At 43.8% G+C, this 17399-nt stretch overlaps 1 long non-coding RNA gene across 2 annotated transcripts; it reads right to left on the reverse strand.

Moving 5' to 3' along the window:
- Positions 1-10815: 10815 nt before the first annotated feature.
- On the reverse strand, positions 10816-16816 carry LOC138813074 (uncharacterized). Of its 2 annotated transcripts, XR_011367715.1 has the most exons (5): positions 16711-16816; positions 16179-16290; positions 13822-14017; positions 12860-12992; positions 10816-10991 (listed from the first exon to the last, which is right to left on the reverse strand). It is a non-coding gene; the product is annotated as an uncharacterized lncRNA (long non-coding RNA). The 2 variants fall into 2 exon arrangements; XR_011367714.1 differs by lacking the exon at positions 16179-16290.
- Positions 16817-17399: the final 583 nt, after the last annotated feature.

Below are 17399 nucleotides of genomic sequence, written 5' to 3' on the forward strand. Positions count from 1 at the left end.
ACCCTGGCATTCATGCATGCTGAGCAAGCTCTCTACCACTAAGCCACATTCCCAGTCCCACCCTTACAATTTTATCTCTCAACTTGCCTATCCTCAAGGAAAGGCTTCTGAGTATAAATCATCTAAAGAAATCCCTATAGGAAGGTATTAAAGATAAACAAGTCACAGCTCATATTTGAGAGAGACTGTAAACATGTGAAGGCTGTGACAAATGCCTCCATTTAATTTTGTATCAGGTTTCAACACTTAATAAAGTATTAATGAAAAATGAGTCAATGTCCTAAATTATACTGTGTAATTATATAATAGATGTGCAAAATGTAATGAATATTATGTGTATAATAATACTAATACAATAAACAATAAGTAAATGAAAAAAATTGGAAATACAGAAATACAAAATCAATCATAAAAATCACAGTTTGTAATAAACATACACATGTAAAATGTAACATATATTACACATGTACATAAATATTATTTTCCACTATAAGGACTTAATTTAGAACCTGGGAATTGTACCCTGAATTTCTTTTCCTCAAGGACAGTGAGCTTCCCCTTCACCTACGATGCAAAAGAGTTACCCAGATGGTAAGACCAAATCCCAGCAGTGGCAGAAATACTAACCCCAGTTCCAAGACAGTGAGAATTACTTTTAATAGATGCAATTATGTTTATTCAGTTCCAAACTGAATATTTTAAAAGCAGCAGTGTATAATCTTGTATATCTATTCAGACATGCTTCCCTTACCTGCAAAGTGCTTATCTGAGCTCTAAGTTGTTTCCTTTTTTGTACATTTTTTGTTGAAAAATATTGTATAGAGGGATTACAATTACATAAGCAAAGTAATGAGTACATTTACTATTGAGCACTGTTACCTCCTCCTTTGTTTTCCCCTTGCCATCCCTTCCCTCCCACCTCCACAGCTACCCTCCCACTCCCCAGATGAGGTCAGTGACTTAATTTTTTGTTTTTGGCTAGGCACAGGATTTGAACTCAAGTAGTAGAAACTCTGCACCTTCCCTCACATTGCTACAGATTTACCAAGATCCTGAGTTCAAATCCCGGGCTAGGAAAGAAAACTGGCAGAAATTCCAAACCAGGGGGATTATTTTCAATTTATTTAAATTATTTATTTATTTATTCATTTATTCTTTTTTTTTTTGCCAACCATGGAGCTTGAACTCAGGTTGTGGCAAATATACCTCAACTCTGATTGCCTTAGACTGGACTGCAGCCTCTCACCCATAGTCAATCCTGGGATCCCAGAGGGTTTGCAGGAAGAAAAAAAAAAGTGGGACAGCACAAAAAGTCCCTAGCTGCAGAAGACTGGGGGTTTTACGTTATTCTTTTCTTTACAGGGTGACCATCCTGAGTCAGAATGACATGGCTGCAAAGTGGAGCTGAACTGCTATTCCTGAAGGCTGGTGGGCCATCAGGGAAGCCATTGGCCAACCTGTCAATATAGGCCCTGGGTTAAAAATCTAAGTCCTGACACCTACCAATGGCAGGACATCACAAGACACTCGTTCCTATGCATAGGAACACTGATTGAAAGAGTAGTTCGTGCATCAGTCGAGCCTAAAAGTGGATATAATAATCCTAGGATTCTGACTGATTTTAACTGATAGTTTATTAAGCATGAAAAGAATAATATTACTTCAAAGGCAGTATAATAAATACCTTAGAGTTGGTAGGAATGTAGTAGGCGTCATTCAGTCAGATAGATGGCTCTGGCACTCTATCAATATGTACTAATTGTATACCACCATCTGCCAATCCATTTATCACTGTTTTGGCCAAACCTGGGGCTCCATCTCAGTGCCTGGGAACCACCTCACAGCTTCATTGGCTAGAGGCTGCCGTGCTCACCCTTACCCATTCATGAATTGGGCCTGCTAGGCCCGGAGGTCGGATCCCAGCAGTGCCAAAAGTTTAATCTTGGAGTAAGAAGCCAAATGTGACACATGTTTTCCTTTTCTGAGAGAGTCTTGGGTGTCAGGCATTATAGTGAACACATCTACAAATCTAGATGCTATGTGATAAGAAGTAAACAATGTAATAAACCATATAGGGCTCAAAGAGTCAATAAAATAAATGGTAAATAAATGAATAAAACAAGAAATGAAATGAATAACCATACCAAACATGATATTGTCTGACTATATGGAAGTATAAATCCTGTCTTTAAAATGTAAATAAAATGCATATAAGGAGTATAGTTTGCAGGACTGAGGCTTGAATTCAGGCCTAGGAACAGGCCTGACTTTCTTGACTTCAAGTATGGTGTGATTCCCCTAGCCCCACAGTGCTGCCTATTTACCCAGATCTTGAGTTCATATCCCAGGCCTGGCAGAAAAAATGGCACGAATTGCAAAACAGGGAGATAAATAATTGTTTTAAAAATTTTTTAAATTGTTTTAATTTTTTTAATTTAATTTTTTTGTTTGTTTTTGACCATGCACGTGGCTTGAACTCAGATTGTGACAGCTCTGTCTCAGCTTACATCACACTAACCTGGGGTGTAGCTTCCAGAACCAAAGCCGATCCTGGAATCCTAAGACCTGATGTCTGACAGGAAAACAAAATGAAAATGACAGTAAAAAAATCCGCAAGCCGTACATGGTAGGTGGTTTCTTGGCTATGGTTCCTTGCAAGGTGACCATCCTAGGTCTGAATGACATGGATGCCACGCCCAGGTGACCTGTCATTGCTCAAGGCTGGCGGACTGTCAGGAAAGCCATAGGCCAACACTGCAACACAGGCCCTGAGTTCAAATCCTGGTCCTGACACCTACCAATGGCAGGAGATCCCAAGAGACTCCTGCCTGCGCTTAGAAATTCCGAAGGAGGGGCTGGGAAAGTGGCTCAGTGGTAGAGTGCTTGGGTTGCATGCCTGAGGCCCTGGGTTCGATTCCTCAGCACCACATAAGCAAAAAGAAGAAAGCCAGAAGTGGCGCTGTGGCTCAAGTGGTAGAGCACTAGCCTTGAGCTGAAGAGCTGAGGGACAGCACCAAGGCCCAGAGTTCAGGCCCCATGCCTGCAACCCCCCCCCAAAAAAAGAAAGAAATTCCAATGGAATGGTATGCAACTCATGATTGAATAGTTCGTACAGCAGTCTGGACTCAAATTAGATGCAATAATCCTAGGACACTGATTGAACTTAATTAATGGTTAATTAGGCATGAAAAGAATAATACTCCTTCAATGGAGGCATAATAACTACCTAAGACTTGGTAGGAATGTAGCAGATGTCATTGAATACTAGATACATGGCTCTGGCACTCTGTACTATTATGTATTTATTGGTATACTACCACCTGCCTATCCATGTATGGCTATTTTGGCCCACCCTGGGGCTCAATCTCAGAGCAAGCCAAAAATTTCCTCCTGGAGTAAGAAGCCAAGTGTGACACCTGTTTTCCTTTTCTGTGAGAGTGCGGGGTGTCAGGCATGATGGAGAACAAGTCTGCAAATCTAAATGCTATGTGATAGGGTGTAAACAATGTAATACATGGTTAGGTGTCATCACAGTCAATAAAATAAATGGTAAATAAATGAATAAAACAAAAAGTACAATGAATAACCACACCAAACATGATATAGACTGAACACCTGTCTGGAAGTTCAATCCTATCTTTAAAATACATGTGAAGACTACGTTTTCCGAGGTTGGGGCCTGAATTCAGGCCTAGGGAAGAGGCCTGACTTTCTGATCTTCAAGCGTAGAGAACTTCCCCTTCACGCAGAGTGCAAGAGTTACCCAGACCCCGAGTCAAATCCCAGGCCTTGCAGACAAAAATATAGCACACATTTCAAGCCAGGGAGCTTCATTAGCATTTTTCATATTTTTTAAAGTTCACTTTAAGGTTCACCTTTATTTGATACATTTTGATTTTATAACATGAGAGTTTTTTAAAAAGGGGTTTAAACGTTTACATTTCAGCATAGCACATTGGTGTTTCCATTTTGAACATCTGCCATGAAGAGTGAGAATGAAAATGAGTACATCATTCCTCCCTAGAGGGACAATTGATGTTATTTGTATTTAGAGTTATTTCTATAACTATAAACTCTCTGCAATTGCATCGTGTGAGTTTTCCTCAGTGCCTACCACAAAATACAGTAGGAGAGTTCTCATACCACAAAAGGTTGGGTTTCTGAATGAATACTAATTCTGTGAGGACAGTAGGTACTTGTAAGCATTTTGGGAATAAAGTGAATTATAAATAGAAAAAAAAAAAACATTGGGACTGGGATGTAGCTCAGTAGTGGAGTACTTGCCTAAAGAGCATAAGACCGTGGAAGAAAAGGAAGGCAAGTTTCCTAAAGCTCAGAAGGTTAGAATTTTATGATCCATACGAACAAACTTCTTTCTTCTTCTTTTTTTTTTTTTTGTCGGTGGTGGGGCATGAACTCTAGGGTTCGCTGCCCACCTTCAGCTCTTCAACTCATGGCAAGTGCTCTAATGCTTGAGCCACAGTGCCATTTCCGGTTTATTGGACATAAGGGTCTCACGGACTTTCCTGCCCAGGCAGGCTTTGAACTCCCATCCTCAGATCTCAGCCTCCTAAGTAGCTAGGATTATAGGTGTGAGCCACTGTCACCTGGTGAATGAACAAACTTATTAAAGATTGATTCTGAGGAAAGGAACTTGGAATACACTTTTAATATATATAATTTATAAAGCCATGGTTAAGGCACTAATTCAGAAGTATTTATTCATTGGCTAGTTTTTTAGTTTATTTAAAGATATATATATATATATATACATACATTTTTAATATATCTACATAGATATTATTAAAACATAGCTTTGAAGTGTACCTAAAAGCATATGTGCTCATGTAAAGTTATACAACTGTACAAGCTTGATTTTTTATTTTCAGTTTGTTGGTGCCATAAATTAGGTGGGATGTGTGTACTGTTGTTTTTTTCTCTGTTTTTGGAGGATTTCTCTCTGCTTTCTTCCCCTACTCCCCTCTCTCTGCACTTGAATGCAGCTTGCTCTTTCTTGGCTTGATTGTTCATAGCTGATTTTCTACCACTTCAGCTATACCTGTAGCCTTGCTTTTTGCCAGTTAATTGGAGATATCGTTTCTCAGGCTTTTCTGCCTGGATTGGCTTTGAAATTTCATCTTCCAGTTCTCACCTCTTGAGTAGCTGGGATTAAAGATGTGAGCCACTGGGGTGCTTAGGGATGAATTCGACTTTGGTTGGTGTATTCTTTCTGTTTTTCTAAGCATGGGATCATCTACTATAGAATTTCTGTGAATGTCCTGGGTCTGAAATAAGATATATAATACATATGCTAATCTGTATAGTTCTCATAAGATGTAATCAATTTAATACATGTTATAAGTGTAATAATAGTCAATATAAATAATGAATGAATGAATAGTGCAAGAAATAAAATAAATACACAGTAAAATAATATGGGGTAAACATAAGTATGTAGATATTAATCATTATTTCAAATGTGGATGAATATTACTTTAACAGGATTGGGATTGAATTCAGGCCTAGGGAACAGGCCTGAATTGCTTGTCTTCAAAGATGGTGAGTTTCCCCATCCCCCACAGTGCATTAGATTTACCCAGACTCTCAGTTCAAATGCCAGGCCTGAGAGGAAAAATAAAAGTTTTGAATGCCAAGCTGGGGAGCTTCATTAGTATTTTTACAATTTTTTTTTCGTGGGGCTTGAGCTCTGGCCTTGGGCACTGTCCATGCACTCTTCAGCTCAAAGCGAGTGCACTACCGCTTGAGCCACAGCACCACTTCTGGTTTTCTAGTGCTTTATTGGAGATAAGAGTCTCATGGGCTGTACAGCCTGGGTTGGATTGAACCACAATCCTAAGCCTCTTGAGTAGCTAGAATTACAGGTGTGAGCCACCGGCGCCCAGATATTTCTAATATTTTAAAATTTTATTGATTGATTGATTGGTTGCCAATCACGGGGCTTGCACTGAAGTTGTGGCAACACTGCCTGAGATTCCATCACCCTAGGCTGGGATGGTGCAGCCTCTGGACTCACGGCCGATCATGGGATGGTACGCCTCAGGGGCTGACAGGAAAACAAAATGAAATCAGCACCAAAAAAAACCGCGATCTGTGGATGGTCGGCGGTTTCTTGGTTTTCCTTCCTTGCATGGTGACCATCCTGGTTTCAAATGACATGGCTGCAACCTGTAGGTTACCTGGCACTGCTGAAGGCTGGCAGGCTGGCAGTGAAGCCATAGGCCAACCTGGACACCTAGGTCCTGAGTTTGAATCCCGGTCATGCCACTTCCAAAGGGCTGGGGAGCCTGAGAAACTATTGCCTGTCCATAAGAGCACCAGAGGACTGTGAACAATGTCATGGTTCGATGAGTAGTTCATCAATCAGTCTAGCAGAAAATTAGACCCAATAATCACAGGACACCGACTGATTTTAATTCATAGTTCATTATGCACTAAAAGAATACTATTGATTAAATGGAGTCCTCACTAAAGACCTGAGAATCCGTACGAGCGTAGTATGTGTCATTGAACACTAAATAGATATTTCTGGCAGTATGTAAATATCTAAATTTATATTTATTTGTATCGCATCATATGCATAGAACATTTTTGCTATTTTGGCCAAACCTGGAACTCGATCCCAGGTCTTCAGATCCACTTGGCACCTGCATGGCTAGATGCTGCCATGCTGACACTCACCCCTTCAGGAATTGGGCCTCCTAGTCCCTCAGTCAAGGTCCCATCATTGCCAAAGTTTCTTCCTGGTGTAAGATTCCATGTGTGACACCTGTTTTCCTTTTCTGTGCAAGTGCTGGGTTTTAAGTATGATGTGCATGTTATGTATTCAAAGCTATATGCTATGGAATAGATTGGAACAAATGTAATAAATGTTATAGGTGTACTCACAGTCCATAAAATAAATGCTAACTCAATCAATCAATTAATAATAATAAAATATAATGAATCACTCCAACAAACATGATTTAAAATGAATATAGAGATATAACTCCAATATTTAAAATGTCTATAAATGTTTTGTTTTTCAGTACTGGTGCTTGAATTCAGGCCTAGGGAAGAGTTGAGAAGTGCATGCATGATTCACATAGGAAATGATAGGTAAGATCTGAATTAAGACTGCATGAAGTGTGACAATAATAATTACATTCAGGAAATTGACGGATTGGGAAAGATCCAAGAATTGGTAGTCACATGGAAGATAGGATTCCAACACAGCTCACCACATCTCCTACTCTATACAAACAGGCCTTTATTAGCATATTAATTTCAGCTTATGAATGGATGAATATGGTGTTCCACCCCCACCTCAGGGCTAGATCTCACGTCCTGTGTATGGCCTACCTCCTTAGTGGCTCACAAGCTGGTGTGCTCATGTTGACCCATTTGGCAGTTGGTTCTGCTAGGCCCTGAGTTCTACTTCTAGCATTGCCAAAAGGTTCATCCTGATGTGAGATGCCAAACCTTGCAGATGTTTTCCTATGCTGGGTCCTGGGTCACAGCTAGGATCTAGAAAGCATAGGAAACTCTATACCCATTGGAATAGGTTGTCATCCATGTGAGCACAGTTATATATTTCCTCCTATACTCAATAAAATACACAATACATAGATGAATAAGACACAAAATAAAAAGATTAACTGAAAACAAGGTGCATGCCACATCTTTATGTAAATAGAGATCCTATGTTTAAAAGAGGTGGGCTTGTCCAGTGCTGGGGCTTCCTTTGCATGGTGACAATTCTGGGTCCAAACATGGCTGCCTGCAGAGTGAAAGTGACCTGACATGGCTGAAAGCCTGCTGGTTTTTTGGGGTGCCACAGGCTAACCAGACAATGGAGGTCCCGAGAATGAATCCCAGTCAGCCCTTTTACTATGAGAGAACTGCTGGAGATCCTGGGACACTGGTTTCTGGGCCTAGGAAGGGTCCTGGAATGCAATCAATCTTATCTTTGAATGAGTAGTTCCTGCTTGATGTGAGTAGGAAATGATAGGCAAGATTCATGGGATATCGATTATTTTTAATGAAGAATTGATGAAGCATGACCATAATCATCACAGTTATGAAATGGAGGCATCGGGGAAGATCCAAGCATTGGTAGTCACAAGGTAGTTCCCATCACAGGTCTCCATCTCTTCTACACTATAAAAATATGTACTTATTTGCATACTAACTTGCACTTACAAATGCATGACTATTTTCCCCCCTCCTAATCCCCTTCTCCCAGGGCTGTATCTCAGGTCCTAGAACTGGCCTACCTCCTTAGTGGCTCACAAGCTGGTGTGCTCACTTTTGCCCATTCACCAATTGGGCCTGCTAGGCCCTGAGTTTGTATCCCAACACTGCCAAAAGATTATCCTGATGTGAGAAGCCTATCGATCCATCTGTTTTCCTGTCCTGAGAAAGACCTGGGTCTCAGGGAGGACGGAGATTACTACATAGGCAACTCTATACCCAAAGGAGTGGGTTGCCATACATGTCAGCACAGTTATATCTGTCATCATAATCAATAAAATACACATTACATCCATGCATAAGACACAAAATAAAGAGAACGAGTACACTGAATGCAAGATGTCACCCATCCATGTATGATAATATAGATCCTGTATTTAAACGATGAATTCATGATTATATTGATCCTCCCTTCCAGGGCTCAGTCTCAGAACCTGGGTACATCCTAGCTCCATAGTGGCTCACAGGCTGGTGTGCTCAAATTGACCCAATTCACCAATTGGGCCAGCTAGGCCCTGAGTTCAAATCCCAGCACTTGCGAAAGATTCATCTTGATGTGAGAAGCGCATCGATCCACCTGTTTTCCTGTCCTGTGAAAGTCCTGGGCCTCAGCCAGGATGGAGAATGCTATATAGGCAACTCTATAGCCATGGGAATAGGATGTCATCCATGTCAGCACAGATATACCTGTCACCATACTCAATAAAATAAACAATACATCCATGAATAAGACTCAAAATAAAAAAAAGATAACTACATTGAATGCAAGATGCATACCAAACCTGTATGTAAATAGAGATCCTATATGTAAAAGAGTTGGGCTTGTTATTTTGTCCAGTGCTTGGGCTTCAAATCAAGCCCTGGACCAGGCCTGACATTCTAGTCTTCAAGGATGGTGAGCTTCCCCTTCTCCCACAGTGCAATGGGGTTACCCAGACCTGAGTTTAAATCCCAGCTCTAGCAGTATCACAGTGTGAGTTCTTAGCTAGGGTGCTTCATTCATAATTTTTTATTTATTTATTTTTTTGCCAGAGCCGGGCCTTGAACTCAAGTCATGGCAACTCTGCCTCAGCTCTGATCATCCTAGGCTGCAGCCTCTGGACCCACAGACCTCGGACCCTAGGATCCAGGGGCTTGCTGGAAAAATAAAAGCCCCGAGGGGAAATAAAAGCGGTGGAAAGTTCCACCTGGCACTTTTACATTTATTTTCCTTTGCATGCTGACCATGCTGGGTCCAAACACGGTGGCCTGCAGAGTGAAGGTTACCTGGTGTGGCTGATGGCCTGTTGGCCATCAGAAGATCCAGAGGCCGACCCAGCAACGTAGGCCCCGGGGTCGAATCCTGGTCAGCCCCCATGCATTGAGGGAATGGTGGGAGATTCTGAGATACTCATTTCCAGACCTAGGAAGAGTCATGGAATTCGATGGATCTCATCTTTGAATGAGTAGTTCCAGTTTGATGCTAGTAGGAAATGATAGGCAGGACTTATGGGGTATAGATTATTTTTAATGAAGAGCTGATGAAACATGGCCATAATCATCACAGTCATGAAATGGAGGCATTGGGGAAGATCCAAGAATCATTAGTCACAAGGTAGACTGGATTCCATCACTGGTCGCCATCCTACTCTATACAAATATGTACTTATTTACATACTTCCTTTAGATTATGAAAGGATGACTGTTATGCTCCCCTTCTCCGCCCTGCCCCACGCCCACACGGGGCTCAATTTCAGGTCCTGGGAATGGCCTCGCTCCTTAGTGTCTCACAGTCTGGTGTGCTTACCTGGACCCATTCGCCTATTGGTCCTGCCATACCCCGAGGTCAGATCCCAGCACTGCCAAAAGATGAATCCTGATGTGAGAAGCCAATCGTTGCACCTGTTTCTCTGTCCTGTGAAAGTCCTGGGTCTCAGCTAGGATGCAGTATGCTATATAGGCAACTCTATATTCATGGGAATCAGTTGCCATCCATGTCAGCACAGTTATAGCTGTCATCTTATACAATAAAATACAAAATGCATCCATGACTAAGGCACACAATAAAAAGAATAACTACACTGAATGCATGATGCATTCCACATCCCTATGTAAAGAGAGATCCTATGTATAAAGTAGGTGAGCATATGATTTTTGCCAGTGATCGGGCTTCAGTTCAGGCCCTGAGACTAGGCCTGACCTTGTAGTCTTCAAGGATGGTGAGCTTCACTTTCCCCCACAGTGCAACAAAGTTACCCAGTCCTGAGTTGGAATCTCAGAGGTGGCAGAAAAATGGTGAGAATTCTGAGCCAGGGTGTGCTATTGTTATTATTATTATTATTATTATTATTATTATTATTATTATTATTATTATTATTGCCAAGCATGGGATTTGAACTCAGTTCATGACAACTCTGCCTCAGCTTCAATCACCTCAGGCTGGTGGGCTCCCATGGGCTTGTAGCCGATCCTGGGATCCTAGGCTCTAAAACTTTGCAGGAAAAACTGACAGAAAAATGACAGGAAAAGATGACAGAAAAATGACAGAAAAAATGTCGCAGGATGGATTTTTTATATTTTCTTGTTTTGCACGGTGACCATCCTGGGTCTGAATTACACGGCTGCAAATGGTACTTCACCTTGCATTGGAGAAGGCTAACGGCCCATCAGGGAAACCATAGGCCCATGCGGCAAAATAGGCCCTGAGCTTGAATCCTGGTCCTGACACCTACCAGTGCGGGGAGATCCCAAGATACTTGTTCCTATGCATGGGAATAACAATGAAATGTTAGCAAACGCATGATTGAATGAGAAGTTTCTGCGTGTATTGGTGAAGTCCAAAATTAGAGGCAGTGATCCTAGGACAATGATTCATCTTAATGAATGGTTAATTAAGCATGAAAAGAATACTATTCCTTCAATGGTGGCATAATAAAGTCCTAAGAGTTAGTAGGAATGTAGTTGATGTCATTGAATATTACATAGATATCTCTGGCACTATGTACAAATATATTTTTTTTGTTGTTCTACCACCTGTCTATCCATGTATGGCTATTTTGTCCACTCCTGCAGCTCAATCTCAGGGTCTGGAAATGCCCTGGCAGCTTCATTGGCTTGAGGTTGCAGTTTTGACACACCCATTCAGGGTCTGAATTGGGTCTGCTAGGCCCTGAGTTCAGATCCCAGCACTGCCAACAATTGGATCATGGAGTAAGAAGCTGAGTGTGATACCTGTTTTCCTTTTCTCTGAGAGTCCTGGGTGTCAGACATGATGGAGAACACATGTGCAAATCTAGATACTATGTGATGGGTTGTCATCAATATCATGAATGGAATGTGTGTCATCAGAGTCAATAAAAAATCTCATATCTAAAATATACTGGGAAATCAGAAAATTAAATCGCCCAACAACAAATCCTCAAAGAAACAATTGCCCAATAAAAGAGTGGGCAAAGGACTTAAAGAGAAACTTCTCTGAAGAGGAAAGAAGCATGGCCAATAGACACATGAAGAAATGCTCAACCTCCATAGCCATAAAAGAAATGAAATCAAAACAACATTGAGATACCACCTCACACCAGTTAGAATGGCTATAATCAAGAACTCTAATAACAACAGATGCTGGAGGGGATGTGGACAGAAGAGAACCTTACTGCATTGTTGGTGGGAGTGTAAACTTGTTCAACCACTTTGGAAAGTAGTATGGAGGTTCCTCAAAAGACTCCACATAGAACTCTCCTATGACCCAGCAATCCCACTTTTGAGCATTTACCCAAATGTTTACAAACAAGACCACACTAAAGCTACCAGCACGACTATGTTTACTGCAGCACTATTTACTATAGCTAAGATATGGAACCAGCCCAGATGCCCCTCAGTAGATGAATGGATCAAGAAAACGTAGTATATATACACAATGGAATTCTATGCCTCCATCAGAAAGAATGACATTGCCCCATTTATTAGGAAATGGAAAGACTTGGAAAAAATTATATTAAGTGAAGTAAGCCAGGCCCAAAGAAACATAGGTCCCATGGTTTCCCTTATTTGCAATATCTAGTATATGTCTGGGTCAAGCAGAATAGGTCAGATAAGGTGATGTTAGGGAAATGAACCCTAAGATATGTACTCAAATGATTTTTCTCTCTCTTGTGATTGTTTCTAACACATGTATAATATTATTTCTTTGTTGCTTTGTACGTCCCTCTCCCACAGTATAACACCTGCTTTCACTGTATTTGATGTCGGTATAATTTGTGGAGGGAAACAGGAAAAATTAATCGTTTAAATAGGGATACAGGTGGACCCATTGCAGCAATGAGATGTACAAGTCGTTATGTCAAAAATGAACTTTACAACATTGGTGCAGGGGGAGTGCGGGGGAGGAGCAGGGAGGATTGGTTGGGGGGGTGAGAGGGAACATGAGAAGGGATGGGAAGTGGAAACAAAGGAGGAGGCTACAATGCTTGATATGAAATGTACTCATTATCTTGCCCATGTAATTGTATCCCCTATGTACAGTATTTTCACAATTAAAAAATGGAAAATAAATGAATAAAACAAAAATACAATAAATAACCAATACAAACAGGACATGGACTGAAAATCTATATGTAAGTAGAAATCTTACCTTTACAATATATATAAATAGAATTTTTCCAGGGCTGGGACTTTAATTCATGCCTAGGGACCAGGCCTCACTTTCTTGTCTTCAAGCATGGTGAGCTTCCCCTTCGTCCACAGTGCTTCAGAGTTACCCAGGCCTTAAGTTCAAAATCAAAGGTAGGAGAAACAGCGTGAATTGCAAGCCAGGGAGCTAATTTTTTTCTGCTTTTTGCTTTTTTTGCCAAGCATGGTCTTGAACTCAGGTCATGGTAACCGTGCCTCAGCTTTCATCACCATAGGCTGGGGTGCAGCCGCTGGAAACACAAGCTATCCTGGGATCCTAGAACTTCAGGCCCTGTGCAACGGGGGAATTGCACAGAAAAAAGTGGCAGGATGGCATTTTTACATTTTCTTACTTTGCAGTATGGCCATCTGGGTCTGAGTGATCTGGCTCCAAAGCATACTTCACCTTGCATTGCTGAAGGCTTGCAGGCTACTGAGGAAGCCATAATCCCGAACAATGATTAGCCAAGCACCAGTGGCTCTCACCAGTCCTCCTTGATACTTACAAGGCTGTGATAGGAGGATCATGGTCAAAGTAACCCTAGGCAGGAAAGTCCTTGAGACACCTGTCCAACCTCAATGCCAACAAAGCCAGATGTAGAGCTGTGTGGCTCCAGTGGTAGAGGGCTAATCTTGAGCAAGAACACCTCATGGACTGTGACCAGATCCTGAGTTCAAGGTCCAGGACTGGCAAAAACAGACATACACACAATCTGTGCAGCCATCTGGCTAAAGCAGGTCTCCCTCTTGTCCCCAACTGGATTGGACAGACTTTCCTGGTAAAGGAGCTGCTGTCATGTTGACTAGGCCCATTTGGTCTGCATCCCAGGATTCCAGGCACACCCCCATTTTTTCATCGTTCTTTTTCACCAATGGGATCCAAGAATAGTGGACATGCCCATATTACATGCTTCCCAGTAGCACCTGGAATCCCTCTGTTGGGTGACACCACTATCAGCAGTTGAGGAATGTAGAGGTGGCTGAGTGGTGAGCAAGAGACTCCAGGTGACTTTGAGGTAGAGTAGGAAACGATGTCCTAGTCAGTGAGTGGGAGAATAGAAGATTTTCTAGAGCCTGGGAATGTGGCCAGCCCAACTTTCCCGTCCTGGCGCTCAGATGTCTGAAACAATAAGAATCAATGAGAGAACTGTGGGCAAAAAGCTGCCACAAGAACACCAGCAGTATCCTCCCGACAGACCTGAAACATTCAAGAAAACAAAGAACACGAAAAAGGGAGGGATCCCCAAGACAAACACCACTGGGGAGCGAGATTGAATGGAGAGTCCAGCGAAAGGTGATGCCGACCATGGGCCTACCCTGACTTTGGACTCAGTCACAGCCACCAGGGTCCAGAGTGTCAAGGGTCCCAATCCCACCAAGGATCCACAGAGGTGCTACCTGCATATGGTGCCCACCCTGGACCACAGAAAAGAAGAAACCAGGCACTCTGTGCCAAGATCCAACCACTGAAGTAGGGAGACAGACCCGCAGGGTCAATGGGAGTAAGAGAGGGAGAAGATAGACCAGATACATGCAGCACCAAAAATGGAGGTAGAAATCCAAAAGGCACCCATACAGCGGTTGGTTTCGGCAGAAAGCGATTTACAATGTGCACTGGCCCAAGTGCAGCAGGCCGCTGATGACAGAGAAAGGGAGCATGAAGCTGTCACCAGCTGCCTACAAGCTACAGAGTGGCGTGTGGCAGAGCTGGAGATAGTGGCTTCTCTGGTCACTGCTGCAAAGGAGAAGACCAAAATGTTCCTCAAACAGCTGAATGATGTGATCCTTCAGCTCGAGGAAAATACCAGAAACTTTGATGACCTGGAGCAAGTGAACACAGAGTTGCAGGAGAAGGTGGAAGTGCTGTAGATACAGAGGAGCAACATGAAGAAGAGAATATGCAAGTTCCAACAAGCGCTGGAGGGCATTAGGTACTGAAGATGGAGTTGAATAACCTGGAGGAACAACTTCATATCCAGGTCCAGGAAAACCAGTCTCCGTCTTCAGAACGTGGAGCAGCAGGAGCAACTGCAGAGACTGGAGGAGAAAGCCTAGGATCAGCAGGAGACCCCTGAGACCCCACGATATGCATGTGTGTGGGATAGACAACCGGAGGAAAAGCTGGCCCTGCTGTGGGACGCTCTCCACCGGGTGAGCAGTGAGAAGGAGGAGCTTGCCAGCATCCTGGACACAAAGCAGCAGATGAAGAAACATCTGCGGGAGCAGTAGGACTGCTCAGAGAAGAAGATAGAGAAATGGATAGTGGTGGCTGAGAGAGAGAGAGCCAAGCAGCTCAGGAGCAGCAGGAGCAGTCCCTGGGCCAGTGCAGGAGTTCAGAACCTCCTGTGAATGGCACATTGTCTCCAATGAGCGACTGTGGTCTGAGAAGGAGGCCCTGCAGCAGCACTTAGAGAGGCAGATCCAGCTGCTGGAGCAGCTGATGCAAGTGAAGGGCTCAACAAACTGGAGGGACCAGGTGGTGTCCCCGAAGTGGCAGGACACTCTCAAGTGCCTGGAAGCCACCAGATCACAGGAGGAATGCCTGCAAGCCCAGCTGAGCTTCCTGGCTTTCTCTGGGGAAGGGGAAGGGATGAGCCCTGGAGAAGCAAAAGGTAACTAGGTGAATCCCCCCCACCACATGTGACCATCACACAGGATGGAGAGGTTCCCCAGACCAAGAGTGACATGGCTCTGAGAGTGCTCTTGGAGGATGAGATCCACAGGGGGAAACTCCTGACCCAAGAATGGTGGGCTAGCTTCAGGCACCCCATGGCCAACCCAGCAGCTCAGTGCCAGACTGAGCTGGAGCCACAGACCCTCATCCATGACCTGCCTGATGAGGTGGACTTCCAGAGTCCAGCAGGTGAGCTCCACCATTGATGCAGCCAGCTTTTGGCACACATCCAAACTATCAAGGAGTCCCTCATGGTGTGTAAAGAGCAGATGTTGGTCCTGAATGAGCTATGTTGGGAAAAAGCCCAGTGCATGCACTGGCTGTCTCAGGAGAAGATCGAGAAGAGGAGAGTGTTTAGGAGCTGCTGTCACTCCTAGCCAGGGAAAGCACAGACAGCAGTTTCCAGATGCCAGCACAGGCTGAGCCTCCCATCCCCCTCCCCAACACTGCTTCAGAAGCAACTTGAAGACAGCATGGAAACTGCCAGAGGAGAGGTCAGGGTTCCCGACCCCATAGTGGATTCCCCCAAGGAGCAGGTCCCGCCCCAGATGCCCCACATCCAGATCTGCCCACAGCTTCCAGGCTCAGGGGAGGAGTGTTCTCTCACTTTCTCCGGTAGACTGATGTAGATGACGACTCTCTATGTGACATACTGACTCTCAAAAGCGTTGGCAGCCACCAGAAGTAGGTGACCAAGTGGCTTTCTCTCAGGCCTCCATCTGCCGGGCAACCGGAAGGTTAAACTGGGGGTAGGGTAGGGCAGAGGCTGAAGGGAGTTGGCCCAAACTCAAGGGACATCTAATGGCCTATTGGTGGCCCATTGGTGACTTCTGGCATGCTAGGCAAACACTCTACCACTGATCCACATTCTCAGCTAGGATGATTTTTCCCCCTCCCAAACCCATATGGCCATTCCTCAGATAAATAGGAAGTAGGGGCTAGGATTAATATGAAGCACAAGTCTGGTTCAACCCAAAATATTCCCCTGCCCCCTCTTCCCACACCCTGAGTTGAAGTTTTTCTTCTACCATTGAGGGATGAGAGAGGGAGGGGGGAGTCCCAAGAAAATACCAACAACAGTGGCCCCCTGAGTCCCACATCCTTCCCCACACAAGTGGTCCTCCAGATTCCAATCTTACCTGACTCAATGTAAAGTCTAAACTGTCTCCCTACCACTGCAAGGCTCAGGATGAAATAAAAGTCAGCCCAGGCCTCAGCCCACACCCAAAGTGGAAGCTCCTAGTCCCAGACCTACTTCCACCTCTGACTGCCCCTAGTTAGGCCACACCCACCACTCACCACTATGATGGTGGTGATGACCTCATGGATGGATTCCAGGAAGAAGGTCTATGGCAAAGAGCAGAAGCATCAGGGTGAGCAGGGCAGAAGGAGGTGGGGTGATTGCTCTGGGATCTTCCTTGGAGCCCTCCCATCCAGCCAGAACCATGCTGACCCAAAGCACGAACAAGGCCAGGGGGTGAGACGAGATGGAGGAGCACAGGATTAAAGGAGGTACTGCTTTGTCTTGGAGGACTTGATTAATTCCAATTATAATTAATTCCAATTACATTTGGCCCATGACAATCCCAAAGACATCATGCAATGCCTCTCCGTGTTGTTGTTGGTCGTGAAGGCTGTCCCTGAGCTCTTTTTCTCAAGGCTGGCACTCTACCACTTGAGCCACACTGCCATTTTTGTTTTCTGATGGTTCATCGATAAGAGTCTCATACACTGTCCTGCCCAGACTGGCTTGGCACCATGATCCTCCAGATCTCAGCTTCCTGCGTAGCTAGAATGACAGGCATGAGCCACCAGTGCCCAGTATGTG

The sequence above is a fragment of the Dipodomys merriami genome, unplaced genomic scaffold, assembly GCF_024711535.1.
Source record: "Dipodomys merriami isolate MVZ:Mamm:240054 unplaced genomic scaffold, mDipMer1.0.p SCAF_580, whole genome shotgun sequence".
In the NCBI taxonomy this organism is placed as follows: Eukaryota; Metazoa; Chordata; class Mammalia; order Rodentia; family Heteromyidae; genus Dipodomys; species Dipodomys merriami.